General features: G+C 33.5%; 2 protein-coding genes across 6 annotated transcripts in view; one reads left to right on the forward strand and one right to left on the reverse strand.

The window, feature by feature from the left end:
* The window catches only part of LOC139816163 (sodium channel protein 60E), an 88,161-nt gene that overhangs the window by 41,946 nt on the left and 31,000 nt on the right, over positions 1-15,215 (reverse strand). The gene's annotated exons all lie outside the window — the stretch shown is intronic.
* Pyd (zonula occludens-like protein polychaetoid) overlaps positions 1-15,215 on the forward strand; it is a 90,567-nt gene that overhangs the window by 7,192 nt on the left and 68,160 nt on the right. Inside the window, exon 1 of one of the 3 annotated variants that reach the window (XM_071783541.1) lies at positions 3,096-3,273. The exons of the other annotated variants lie outside the window; for them this stretch is intronic. The gene's annotated coding sequence lies outside the window, so the exon portion shown is untranslated. Of the gene's footprint in view, positions 1-3,095; positions 3,274-15,215 lie in introns of those variants that run through there. 3 annotated transcript variants of the gene reach the window in all.

Here is a 15,215-nt window from a genome sequence, read left to right on the forward strand (position 1 = left end):
AGAAATCCGCCGAGATAAACGTGTATGAAAATCGCGCGTTTGTATCTAAAAATTCCAAAGACTCCCTGAAAAGCTGATAAACGCATAGAAGCGATGTACGAAGAAAGAAGCTCTTTTGTTTTATAAACGGGATGTTCATACTTAAAGTATTATATAATATAATTTGATATTTGATATGGAACCCTCGTGTGTGTCTAATATTGGTTATAATAAATTATAAATTTAGTAATCCATTTTAGAAACATTTCATTCGTTGAACGAAAAGAAATTACTTTTTATAAAACTCCTACACGGATATTTTAAATATTTGAAACGTTTGAATGACTGCGCGATTGAGATTTTTCTGTCTGTTTTGCAACTGGCAAAAACCATTTCAAAAATAAGTTATACGCAATTGTTTCGGTATTATTAAACAATTGAATATCGCAGATTTTAAAAATCGTACATTTTTCTCCGTATATATAGATGACACAAAAACATTGGCGCAATTGCTGCCAATTATCGCAGCATTATCGTTCGCATTTAGGACGATCGCGGGCTATTTTTATTTGTATTTCTATTTTAGTAATCCGCACGCTGTGTCGCTCGGCATTATGTAGCGAATTTGTAAGCATCGCCCGAATGCATCACGTACATTCGTGGCGGTCGCAAAACATGCGGATCGCGGTGCCTGAACGTATTTAGCATAAACTGTGGTCAAATTACGAGTCCGCTCCGAGCACAATTTAGAGAGCTAAAATGTTATTAATCAGCATCATACAGGATCGGGAATTGACCGGAGCTATAATCCATTAGATTAGGCGCGATCCTTGTTTAAATTATAACTAAATAGGTATATCGTGATGTGATTCTTTTCTAAATATTCGTGAAGCTATTATTATCAAATTTCTTGCTGTATAAAATATATTTTTGTGAAAAAACATCAAAAAGGGACAAGAAGGATTCGCGAACTATATGAATTCATGTTATTATATTAATCTGTATCTTATTTTTATCTTCATGATATACAATAATTAGATATGAGCCTTCTTCAACTGCACACGATATATTTTTTCTTTTTTTTTCATCCGCAAATATTGGATCTTTATTTTCACGGGTTTTGCCTACAAGTGTTAATATGTATAAACTAACTCGATCAATAATTTATTTTTAAAATTAAGGTCTGATTCTGGGTAATGATTCCGGGATACCCTACATACCTATAACGTTAATAGTATCGCAAATTTGTCCTCGATTGATTTTATCAGCCGAATAATTAAAACGATGGAAATAACGTGCGCGGCGACCAGCGGAAAAGCGTTTTCCGCACGCTTTTCCGTATGCCCCTCTCTTTCGTTCTCTCATTCACACTCTATCCACCAGTCCTCGTTCAACCATCTGGTGTCGATATAGTTCTCTGATCTGGTGTCGAAACTGTGTAGCTGATTTGAATTCGTGCCGGACAATTTCCGAAATGTTGAGGTGTTCATTTCCTCTTCTTCGCCATCGTTTCCTGTTCTTTTTTATTCTTGAAGTCTACTCGCAGACTTTGAACGTGGACTGGCGACGCGGCAATTGTCGCCAGCGGGAACCGGCGTGTTTGCGCGCTGCCGTGACTAATATCGATCCTCTCCCTGACTGCTCCGCATGAGCAACACGTGCACCAGCCAACCGACCGACCAGTCGCCGACCAGTCAAGCAACCAGGTCAACGTCGAGCACGAAGTGTCATTTGGCACTCGTTCCAGATAAATAATACATGCGTTTCCGCCGGAAACGCGTTACTGCGCGCGGTCAAGTCGATTGGGATGACTTCGTCGGACAACGTCGATGACACCCTTCGGGAAAACGAAAACCAAATCGGACAAGCAGACTTATATCACTATAAATGCCACACGTCGACGCGACAGTTACATTTATCAGCTAGCGATACTTGATGATTATTTAATGAGATATGGATTTAGAGGTTGCCTATTGCGTTAAAAATTATATATTAACTAAATTGCATTATAATGACAATAACTTAATAATTAAAAAATTTTGAGTCATAATTCAAGATGAGAACGAGATTTGCAATAATAGGTACACATATATGCAACAAAAATTTTAATTTGCTCAGATGTTAATAAAATATTCAAATATTTTATATATTATCATTTTAAAATTATAAGAAATATTATATTAATAACATTGAAATACTGAGCATTGGGAGTGTAAGCACGCAGTGCCGTGACGAGGATCAATGGATCGCGTAATTAAATATCGCGTGAGATTCCGGATACATGCAATTTTAAATGCATCACCGGATTCAGTCAATAAAACCTCGATATCGAATATCCAATGCATAATGCTGAATACAGAAATATCAAATTGTTTACTTTACTTTACAATATATTTGATAAAACGTAGTATTCGCATCAACTTACTTATCTCCCAAATTATAGTCGATTCGTAAATTATTTGAAAATGCTCGTTTTATATACCTTTAGTTTGAAACTTCATCCGTGTAACCGTGTAATTCTTATATTCGCATTGAGCATTTGTTTTGTGTCGGAGCAAAGTCATTCGTGTTGACTTGTTCGAGGGCTTGTTACCTTAACGTTTCCATAATCTCTCTCAGTTCGAACTTGGTTATTATAGACATCGAATCACTAGTGGAATAAAGTAATTCGAAAGACAGTGAAAATGAAAACTGTTATTTTGGTGGAATGTATGCTCGTTTACTGGGTGTCGGAATATCTTTTGCCATATTTTCTTCCTGCAAATATGATATATATAATTCCGCGCGTGAAAGAATATCTATTCGTATCCATGATTTTCGCGACAGTGGAAGTATATTATAAAATACTTCGTGTTTTGGTGTACCAAGTAATAATTGAATTAAGACGCTTAACGAATATAATAAATGTTGTTATGATTCTTGTTATTTCATTACATTATAGGTTGGATGATTTGAATGCGTCAAATAATAATTAATATTTCACGCTACTTTCTTTAATGTAATTTCAGTATAAATTTAATTTAACATAGTTTTAATTTAAATTTGAAATTACACGCGTATGGACAAAATTGTTTATTTCGCTTCCAATCTTTGTGAATCATATTCGTCTTGAGATAAATATTTGTTTAATATCGCTAAAACATTAAATGTGATATCACGAGTGCAAAAGAGCAAGTCTTGACAAAGGTCGATGAATCGAAATTAAATAAGATTCTGGAGACATTTAAAATTTTGGATACATCGTTCGATTTTGTCAATGGACTTCGATAAACCTCGAGATTTTAGCATATAATGGTGAGCACAGAAATTTTAAATTATTAATAGATATATTTTGTGATACGTATTTGTACCGACTCTCAGAGAATAATGTAGCTATCACGGTATACGCAATACACAAAATTCGCATCAACTTATTTATCTCCCAAATTATAGTCAATTTCCAAATTATTTGAAAATGTTCGTTTTATTTGCCTTTAGTATCATCCGTGTAATTGTTCATTAGATTCATTTTGAAAATTTGTTTTGTGTCGGAGCAAAGTCATTCGTGTTGACTTGTTATCTTAACGCGTTTCCAGAACCTCTTCATATCAGAATCTCTCTCAGTTCGAACTTGGTTAAACGTCGAGTCATTAGTGGATTAAAGTAATTCAAAAGACAGTGAAAATGAAGAATTTGACACGCTGTATACTCGTTTACTGTGCGTGGACATATTTTTTCCCACGTATTTTTGAAGCAGATATGTTTCCGTTCAAAGAAATTATATTCGCAAGCATTATTTTCTCGATATTGGAAACATATTTTAATAGACTTTATATTTTGCTTGCACATGTAGTGTTTCTTACATTAATAAGCTTAATAAGTTTAATATATCTTACCAGATTTCTCATCATTTCATTACATCGTACGTTAAATAACGCGTTAACTAATAATTAATATTCCACGCAACTTTCGTTAATGTAATTTCAGTATAATTTTAATTTAACATAGTTTTAAATTTAAATTTGAAATTACACACAGTGTGAGAAAAAAATTATATTATTCGTTTCGCTTCCGATCTTCGTAAAACAAATTCATATATTTCGTCTTGTGATAAATATTTGTTTAACATTGCTAAAACATTGAACGTCGTATTACGAGTGCAAGAGAGTACGAAGTATCTTAACAAGGACGATGGTTCGAAATTAAATGAGATTCTAGATACATGTAATTTTGAATACATTGCTCGATTGTATCAATCGACTTCAATAAATCTCAAGATTTTAACAGATAATGGTAAGCATAGAAATCTTGAGTTATTAATATATTTAGTGATACGTATTTATACCAACTTTCAGAGGTGTAACTATTTCATGGCACCCAATACATGAAATTCGCATCAACTTATTTATTTCCCAAATTATAGTCAATTTGCAAATTATTTAAAAATATTCGTTTTATACCTTTAGCATCACTCGTGTAACCGTTATATTCGCATTGAGCATTTGTTTTGTGTCGGAGCAAAGTCATTCGTGTTGACTTGTTACCTTACGTTTCCAGAATCTCTTCATAATCTCTCTCAGTTCGAACTTGGTTAGACGTCAAGTCACTAGTGGATTAAAGTAATTCAAACAACAGTGAAAATGGATCTTTTGCATTGTCTGCTCGTTTGCTTTGCGTTGACATATCTTTTCCTTATATTTATTATAAGTTTGGTAACATTTCCATTAATATTCACTTGTTTTCTACGTTTTATCATAATTTATTGTATAATGCGTATTATTATTTTATTAATACATTTCGTACCTTTCGCCTTCGCCAAGGACTTCGCACATTTGTGCGTATGTTAATAATTGATTTTATAGACAACTTTCTTTAATGTAATTTCAATGTAATTTTAATTTAACATAGTTTTCAATTTAAATTCAATTAAAAATTTGAAATTACATGCGGTGCAAGAAAAAAATTATATTATTCGTTTTGTTTCCAATCTTCGTAAAACAAATTCGTGTTTCGTCTTGGGATAAATATTTGTTTACGTCGCTAAAAATTGAATATCGCATCATGAGTGCAAGAGAGCACGAAGTGTCTAACAAGGATGGATCCAAATTAAATGAGAGTATGTAATTGTGATCATGTTCTGATTATTTAATTGTGGATGCATCGCCTGATTCTATCAATGGACTTCGATGAATCTCAAAAGATTTTAACGTAAGCACAGAAATTTTCAATTATTTAATTTTCAATTATTCAGTATATTTGATAATGTTTAGTGTTAATGTCAATAAATTGTATACCGATTTGGATAGCGAGTAAGATAAAACAATTTTTAAATCATAAAATGAATGATTCCATAATTTGCAATTGCTTAAATAATAAAGAAATCCGCTGAAATAAACGTGGATGAAAATAAAAATGACAATCACAACTGTATCTAAAAATTGTCTAAAATATTTATAAACATATATGTAGAAGTAAAATCTGAAAAGCAAAGATCTCTCTTTATCTAATGCTATAATTATTATAAATTGAAAACTAACAATCAGAAAGCTTCGGTCGAGATCAAAATTTTTCTAATATTTCTCTTTGATATGATTTTAACGGTAAAAATGATTTTGAAGAATATGAGTCATCACGTGCGATTATTTTTATATCACGTCTTTATATCATTAAATAAATATTTATATTATAAATATGATTGATAAATTACCAGAAAATCGCTAATTTTTGTTTGTAGAACGGCAATGCAGAATTCTAAATACAACGATGATGAAACATTATCATCCGTATTCCAAAAAAATCTCTCATTATCTTTGTATCAATCCGCGTACTATATTGTTCGATATATTATGCAGTGCATTCGTGTATGTACGTCGCTCAAATGTGGTCGCAAATGCCGCTGAATGTATTTAGCATAAACTGTGGTCAAATTACCGGGATGTTGCGAACACAGTTTGGAGAGCTAAAGCATTATGCATCGGACACGATCAGGCATTAATGTCGCGCCGAAGACAGCCCTGTCGGAGTATAGTAAGAGGAGTAGAATGCATCTCGACAGTGTATATTCCCTTATCAAGTTACCTCAAAATCCGCGCAGCTTCAATTTCGATGGATTGTTCGATCTTTTAAACTAAAAAATTTCTGAGAGAAATTTCTTTTAGGAATTTTTGCGATCAATCTTGTATATCTAAATGGTTCTACAGATGCCTAAATAATAACACTTTGTATATGACATCTATAACTTCTAACTTAACAAACAAGTTTTTGCTTGACGGTTTGACTGTTGCTTCAAATGTCTGATGTATGTTTACAGAAAACTTGCGAATGTTCTAATCGGGACAAAGGAACGAAAACAATTATCATTATTAATATAAATATTAATCGATCAAGCGTGATGTTATAAAAGATTGGAATAATTCTATTTATTTCAAATATCTCGGAATATTAATTACGTATTCATTTTTATCTGACGTATTTTTATCTTTCGATTCGACAAACTTCATGCCTTTCGTGAATTTTGAATGTCATTAAGTAGTCACATGTGAATTTTATAATCCTACTGCAGTATTAAGCCGGATTCAGATAAAGCGAGCGCAAACGAACACGAATGAATAATGTTTTAATAATGAATGTTTTAAAATAAGTGCCGCTGTGCTGACTCCGATTTTAGACCTGTGTCTTTTCTTTCGAAATATTCAATACCTATCGTTGCCGTATCAATTTCATTAAAAATTCAAAAGATAGCTTTTAAAAATTATTGAAAAATAAAATTGACCTTGTCTATGTACGGTAGAAATAATATTAACATATTTAAAATCAATTAAAGATTTAAAAATCTAAAAAAATTAATAAAACAATGTAATTAAAAAAAAAGAATAAATATGTATTCGTATATACAGAAAACGTATTCACATTACAATGAAATATTGCGTTTATTTTTAAGCAAGATATTTTATATAAAATTTCTATAGAATGGGGAGTGTAACTAAATTTTTTTTTAATACGTCAATTTACCTTTATTCGCAAGTATTTCTCGTCAAACGCGAAGCGTGAAGAAAACGAGTATTATTCTCTTCGACGTAGAAGGACTCAATTCAAAACGAACTACTCATAAAAATATCGTCGCAGCCCGTTTGCAAGTCCGGCGGAAAAACTGCTGTTATCAGAATCGTTCGCCCTGAACTTTTTGCAGCCACGTATCTCGTTGAGATTAAAAATTCTGGAGAGAGCAAAAAGAGAACTCACTATCCCTGTATATGGAAATCGCGAAATGTCCTCGGGTCATCGTCAAAACGGAGCAACTGCGCTTATCGCCCCGTCAAAACGATGCTAGCTTATCGTGTAAATCACTTACGGGTACTCTGCATGTGAATTTACGTGAATTTACCTAATTTTCAATCAGAGATTAAAAATCTTATTTTATCAAGGAAAAAATATGAAAAGTGATATTATATCGAAAGTAAAGATTTCGATTTTAAATGGTTGATTTAAGATAGATATCAATGTTTTAGAAGGATAAAGAAAATCTCTAAATAATCATATATACAAATAGGACACCATATTTGTGAACAATCATATGCAATTATTGTATAAACAGCTCCTGAAATATCCTGGAATATTCTTTTCAAGCCTTTTTTACAAACAAAAATTTAAACTTTCTTGTTTTATTTTATTTAGAGTATCTTCCCCTATGTTACATAAAATTATGATTTATAAGGTTTACAATATAGGAAAACATATGCCAATAAAACAACTAATTATTAATCACTAACGTAGTTAGTCATTAACAAGATTTATATTTGTATCATGCATGCTTTTGTTTTATTCATATATTTTATATTTTCTTGCAAACGATTGCTGAATATTTCATATTTACACCGTAAATCATCAGAAATATTTTATTTGAAGAAATTAAACAACAATGTTGGTTTTTGGTTCACGTTTAGCGTTACTTTTAAAAGAGAAGGCGTTCCTCCGACGCGGTTTTGCTTTGAATGATTCATCCGGGATGATCATCAACCGTGTAAATCCGGCGACTTGAACATAGAACGCGAGCGTCCGATGATCGATCTCGTCGACTAAAAAAAAAACTCGCGATAAAGTAAATGATTTTTCGGTTCAATCGCTACAAACGGCTGATCGCTTATGCCTATGATAAGCTTGATGCTCCATATGTATAACAAACTCCGCAGTAAAATTTCCTTTAGATCCAGACTCATGGTTCACACAAAATAGAAACTGTTTATTTCAAGTCAAATTTTTTGCTAGTCAAATCTAAACAAAAAGGTTTTGATAAAACTATTAAAATTGTTAAATTTTGAAACCAATTTCTATTGTCTTTCACATTTCTATAAAAAATTGAATTAAAAATAAACAAGTACGGCGTTTCAATACAATCGTGACTCACAGATATGTAGTTAAATATGTAAAATCCTATTTGGCATTTTTAGAGAGAAAACTTTAATTTATTTTGTAAACATTATCCGGACAAACACAGAAATGGAAATACATTATTAAAAAAGTAAAGCTTAATTTTAATAATTAACTAAAAGAGTGAAGTTTAAATTAATGTAACGTTATTTATGCATATTTGTAAGATTATTTATTCCTCGTTTACAATTTATCTGATCCACAAAAAAAGCTGGATTAATTCTCTCAAAGAGAACATTTTGAAAAACAACATTAATTACGATTTATTCGAAAAATGTATTTTGCCGAAAATTTAAACAAAGCCAAACAAACGCGTGTGTTATGTCACATAGATGTTACATTTTATTATATATTCACATGTTCTATTAGATCTTTTTATATATAATTATGTTAAGAATATTGTTTCAATTGTCAGTTATAAAAATTGATATTTTAAAAAAGCGATTTTTTATCACGAATTAGTGCGAATATTCATACTCTTAAGAAACATGGAGAAACATGTAAAAAAGAACATTCTTCGTGCTAACCAAGATGTTCACACACACATACACACACACACACGTGCGAAGTGTAGGATATAAAAACTTCGAGAGTTTTACCACAAGTCAAAGTGCATGTATCTAGTCAAAGTTGTCAAGTGCTACATTCTTGACCCGAAACCCCGGAAGAACTTTGCGAACGTTGAGTATTTTACGTTCGTATTTTCTGTTATCTTTTATCTTTAACTTAATATTGTATTTTTATTTCTGTCGGGACCCTTTATATGTCTGGTTTAAATTATTCAAAAACCGCGCGTTCTTGATCCGAAACACTGGAAGAATTTCGCGAACGCACTGTATATATTTTATTTTTCTATTTCCTCTTATCATTTATTTTCAACATGACAATGCATTTTTATTTCTTTGTCCGGATGCTCCATGCTATGAATATGAATATCACGCAAATCATATCGCACTTTAACTGAATCCGAATGCCGCGCGATTCTAATAAATTATAACCGATTGTAAATTTTTAATTTTTATTATTGATGTAGAGCCGCGCTCTCGCGCCGCTAAGCCTTTAATACCTTTTTGCCTGCGATATGACCACGAGGGTGTATCCGCTGTAATATTTTTAGATTAGTGTTGGAGTTTTTATGTATTGCCAGCGGAGGTAATATTTTATCGATTTTATTATCCGACTTGAGGGGAAAAAGCGAGTCTACCAATCCTTAATTCTAAGCTGTTCACCTCGTGCTCACATTCATCGGAGTGGAACTATTGCTTCTCCGCGGACATTTAAGTCTAGTACGTTTTTTTATTTGCAACCAAAAAAAGAAATTACTCGAGAAATATTTATCAAAATAAAGAGGATAATGTGTATTCACAGTACATTGGCAACGTATATAATTGTTTTGAATATATCAACAAAAGTTCTTTTAGTTGGTTTATTAGCGCCTTTTATGATGCAAAATCTTTAGCAAAGACTAAAGCTTTTTATTAAGATATAGAGAATTCTTAACGCGAGTTTTTTGCTTATTATTCGTAATTTAAAGTGTTATAGCGTTATAGAAAGAATTGCCTAATATGTAGATACGATTTAGAAAAAAGATTAAACATATAATAGTATAGGTGTCTTAAAATATTAAATTACAATTTCCAATTTTAATCCGGGTATAAATTAGTACCAAAATATAACAAAAAATATTTTAATAATACGATTTTGGCAACTTTCTCCTACATTATTATAAGTACGTTAATTTTACGCTCAACTTAAAAACAAAAAATATATAATTATTCTTTACTAAATTATATTATTTTATATTACAACATAATCGTGTATAAAAATGTAATTGTGTGAAAATGAGAGAAGATTCACTTTAATTATGATATTTAAAAAACAGAAATCTTTGTAATCTTTTGTGTATATGCGTGTAATTGGGTAAGAGAAATAATAACGTTACTATTATTATCGTTATACTTTTAAAGAGAATATGTTTGATAAAAATTAATTTTTAACGTTGAAGATAAAAAGAATGCCTATAATAGATAACTATTTTAAGCCTTATGGGATTATAACTGACTCGGCAGCGAGAAACGTGCATAATATAGTATCTCAGCTGGGACAACTATACATAACTAATTGTAAGTGTGTGGGTAATACATTTAATAACAGCTATTTAATAATAACAGACTAAAAATAAACCAGATGCCTAAGATTGACGCAGTAAAATTAGAAATAAAGCATAAAAAGAAGTAAACTTGTACTTAGGGTAACACACATAGACTCGATGCAAAATGTTTTTTAATCGAGTCTAATCTGTATGATGAATAGAACTGAAGTATAGGTACGTTAAAGCTGCATTTGCGCAAATAATTGAAAATGATTCTGTTATCCACATGAGCGCAAAAGTTCTTTCCAACGTCGTATCTATAAAAAATGTTTTATGCATAAGTTTCATATATATTGAGAGGTATTTATCGGTGCATATATTTCCAATGCGATAAAAGTTATATGATCCAAGCTACATCCACAATTCTATAAAGCACAGAAGCACGCATAAGGGAGCTCGCGGAAAGAGCTCTTATTCACGTATCGTGAGTTTGTCAAAGATATTCGCGAAAATGTAATAATAACAGACAGAATAGGAATAGACGAACAGACGTAAATAGAGTTAGGTAATAAGAAATCGCAAACTATCAATATAGATATGACAGATGTGGAGCGGATGAACGATTCATTTCCGATAAAAGTTTCGATAAATGACAATTCGTTTCTTATGTCTTAGAAATATAGAGGATCCCTCGCCCTCTTCGCGCGGATAATATAATTTATGATCGGCGAAATGTGCGCCGAACAGGCGTACCATTTGCGGTCTCAATTTCGCGTTCACTGATAAATTTCATCGCTAATTGTAAGATCGATGTAGCGTAAAGACAAGCAACGGCGGTCGGGGGGTAACGTTTGGACTTGATGAGGGCAGTATATCGATCCGGCTGGGCACTGAATCATGCGATCGTCGCCGCCGCATTACGGGGGCGCAAAAAGCGAACGGCCACGCGACGATCCAATCGCAGAAGTTTAATCGAGCGCGATGCAAGTCGTCGGACAAAAAGTCTTATCTTAAAAGTCAAGTCCGAGACCGCAGCGTCACTCTAAAAATAGATTCCTGCAGAGCAGGTGCGAGGGAAGTGCTTCACCTTTACGTATACCTCGAGGTTGTCGACTCGAGAAAACTCGTGCGATTTAATGCACGAGACTCACTTGCTGTCAAAAAGAGTTTATAAATTCAAGAACTTTTAACTGTTCATCAATCAATTTCATTTTTCTCTAACAAAATAGAAAAAAGTGTCATCTGTAACGTGACATACTACCCGGTTATTTGCGTCACATTTTAATTTCCGCGGCTCATTATTGCTTTGATTTATTATTAGTATTAATTATAACTATCCAAGTCTTTTAGTCTTTTTATCTGTACACTTTTTTTTCAAGGTATACTTTGCTATCGCCATAATTATGTGCAATTCTGCAATTTCGCAGTAAAGAAGCTTATTATGCTGTGATCAGCGAAACTCCACAAAGTAATATTATACAATACAATGTTCGTAATTACTGTGAAAATCGTCTACTCGAAAACGGAGTGTGGCACGAGGATGAAAACAATGCGGCGTGATACCTGGCCGAGTACGGTTGAGAAAGTTTAAAGCCGGTTTTTTATACGCAGGCGGAATTATACATTCCATCGGATGCGATAGGGTTGAAGATAAAATAGGTCGCGGTCGAAACACCATCCGCGCACGTCTCCGTAAATGTGCCATGCCGTTACTGCACTATTTATACGCATGCAGGTGCTATACCTGAGCTGTTGGGAGGGGAAGGGGAAGGGGGAGAGGGTGCACGAAAGAGGATGCGGAGGTAGGGACAGAGGAGTAAGCGAGACAGGGCGGCTAGGGATGAATGCGCGGTGCGGTAACGGTAGGCGGAGCATGCGATTCTTTTACACATTCTTTTTACTGTGCGCAATTTCAGCGCAATGCACCAACCGGCCAGATCGGGTGGGCTCGTATAAGATTGCCGCGCGTGCCCTAAATAATACAAGGTATCAGGAACACGGTTTTCGCCCTAGATTTCGCAGCCGCGCACCTCACAAAAGAGGAACACACGCGCGCGTTTCTTTTTTCCCCGCTCGCACCGATATATCAGCGGAACAGCCGCTGTCACTCCCGAGAGAGTAGCGAACTGTTGCTCGTTATTCCCGCGTAATCGGAGAAACGGAGAAAATTCCGCGCAGGATTTAAAATTCAAATTACTAATATTTGAGCGTAATCCTTTTTACCGCGTGGGGTTTGTTTGGACCAATTTAATTCCTCGCTACACTCCGAAACCGCCCGTTTTTATACGCTACCTCTTTACCACCCGAAATTATTTCGCGCCGTGATATACAGAGTGTGCGATATAAAAAAAGCGGGAATCTGGAGCACAGCTTTCTGCTCCTGAGCGAAATTGTTCCAATCAATATTTCTAGTGACACTATAAAATATTACTGCAGAATTATTTAATATCAAATTGATCTTATTATAGTTTTTCGTTGCAATCTTAAGATTTTATAATTATCAGAAGTTCCAAGATGATCAATTTTAGTTACAGAAAATGTAATAAATGCAAAAAATATATTATTCTCTCAATACATAATTCTTCTTATAACTTCTTTAAGAAAAACGCGAATGTGCTGGGAATTGAAAAAATTGAAGTTAAGATTGAGTAAATCGCCGTTTATGAATTTATCATAAATAAAAATACGTACTTTGAATATCTTACGTAACTCGACGCAAAACTTTGACAAGTTAGGAAAACATTATTCAAAATAAACTCATGCAATATATATTTGTTATTAACAACATAATTCTTTCAATATCATATCTATATTCGTATCGGCAAAGTACGAACCACACGTGAATGACGCGTATTCTGTCCTAGTGCTGTAAAGTTTCTACCGCAGGAATTTACGATGGGAATTACGGTTTAGCATGTCGACGTCCGTGATGAACATATATATCCACCTTTGCGTAACTTTCGGCAAATGAGGTTTAAAGTCAGAAGTCACGCGCCGTGCAAGCGCATACGCCTTTCTTCGTTACCGTTTGTCAAATGCGGACATGAGAAGTCGCCCACCGTGCTCCAGGAGCGACAACAAGTTGTTGCTTACACAGCTGCTAATAATTACGAAACGAGAATATGCAAACAATGTAATGTCAATTGAAATCATAGCTCTTTAATGCGATAAAATTCATTCGTGAAAATGTCACTTGCAATTTTATTAGCGTGTATTCGCAATTAAGCCGTATAATGACACGCTTAACCTTTAGTGTAGAAATGTCAAAATGCAGGTCACACGCGCTTAAAATTCATTTAGCTTTCGGGTGGGAATAAATCGTATCGACGCAATATCGTTGTCATGCGAGGTTTATCACCGCGACGTGCGATCCACAACGTGGGATTCGTGGACTGGACTGGCGTAGACCATTTCATAAAATACACGCGATACACAGATGCAAATAAACTTCGCGAGAAAAACAGGAGGAACTTTCGGTAATAACTCGGCGTGGTCAGGATCGATTTCCCTATATATTTGTTTATTTCAAACTCTCCAAGCGCTTCTATCTCGTTGTCCCGCAAAAACTTGTTTTCAAGCAAGCGTATGATATAGAGAAAGCAGTGTAATGTGATAGATAGACTTTTCAATAGAATACACTCTCCCGCGAACAAAAAATTAAGTGACGCCAACCGAAACCAATAAAACAAATTTATTATTTAATTTCGTAAAATTAAAAAATTATGCCGAAAGAGACGTAATCGACTTTGCATTTTACGAGATTAAATCTGGTTTTTTTTTTCAAGATAACTTTCTGTAATAGCGTTTTGTTGATAGTTACTTGAATAACCAATTAAACAATTAAAATCCATCTTAGGTTAAGAACTTTTCAATAAAAATATTTAAGTCAAATTCTAAGAAAGTGTATAAGCTCTATAAGTTTTCTTCGGATAGCTCTTTCGAACAAAAGTAACCAAAAGGATTTGCAGAGTAAATGGAAATGTTTTCAAACTCGGCAAGTATCAGCAGTATGCTCCGGAAAGATCCCATCGGGGAAGATCTAGATTAGCTTAATGATTAACTAACAGATTCCTGTTTTAGAAAGTTAGATTCGAAATCTACTGTCGAAGTCAAACCTCGGAAAGATAATAAAATTGTAATCAGATATCGGTGAAAAGTTACCAAATAAAATTAGATCGTAGGAATATAATGTTCGACAATGAGATCTTTTTAGGTTTAAAAATAAACGTATCGTTTAAAAATAAACATATCTTGATTGCAGAAGTTCAAGATTATAAAAGTCGTAATCTTTTTCAACATAAGTTTCATAATAACTTGCGACAGAGATAAGCTCTACAGTGATTTTATTTACGTCACGAAACACGAATATCTCTTTAGAAAAAATATGATTAAATAAAAAGTCGAGTCGTGTTTCGCTACTGTTTCTGTTGATCTTTTCGACGTACTTACATTATACTAAAAATAAAAACAAAAATGAAATATTGTTTTTCCATATTTGAGACCATTAGTCATCTCATTATGCAACGTCGACGCAAATTTTTATCTCAATTGTAAGCGAACTAAATGTGTTATCGCAAATATTCAAGAGCTGGAACATATTTATCGACAGGAGAATTTGGTTTCCTAATCAGTTCCTGAATTTATTTCTCTCGTTATTCTTCCTGAGAGGTCGGTTTCCCCGAGGGAACGAAATTTTCTTACATCCCTGAAAAATGACGCTCTAGCTCACACATGATCC

This window comes from Temnothorax longispinosus, chromosome 7 (assembly GCF_030848805.1).
Source record: "Temnothorax longispinosus isolate EJ_2023e chromosome 7, Tlon_JGU_v1, whole genome shotgun sequence".
Taxonomy (NCBI): Eukaryota; Metazoa; Arthropoda; class Insecta; order Hymenoptera; family Formicidae; genus Temnothorax; species Temnothorax longispinosus.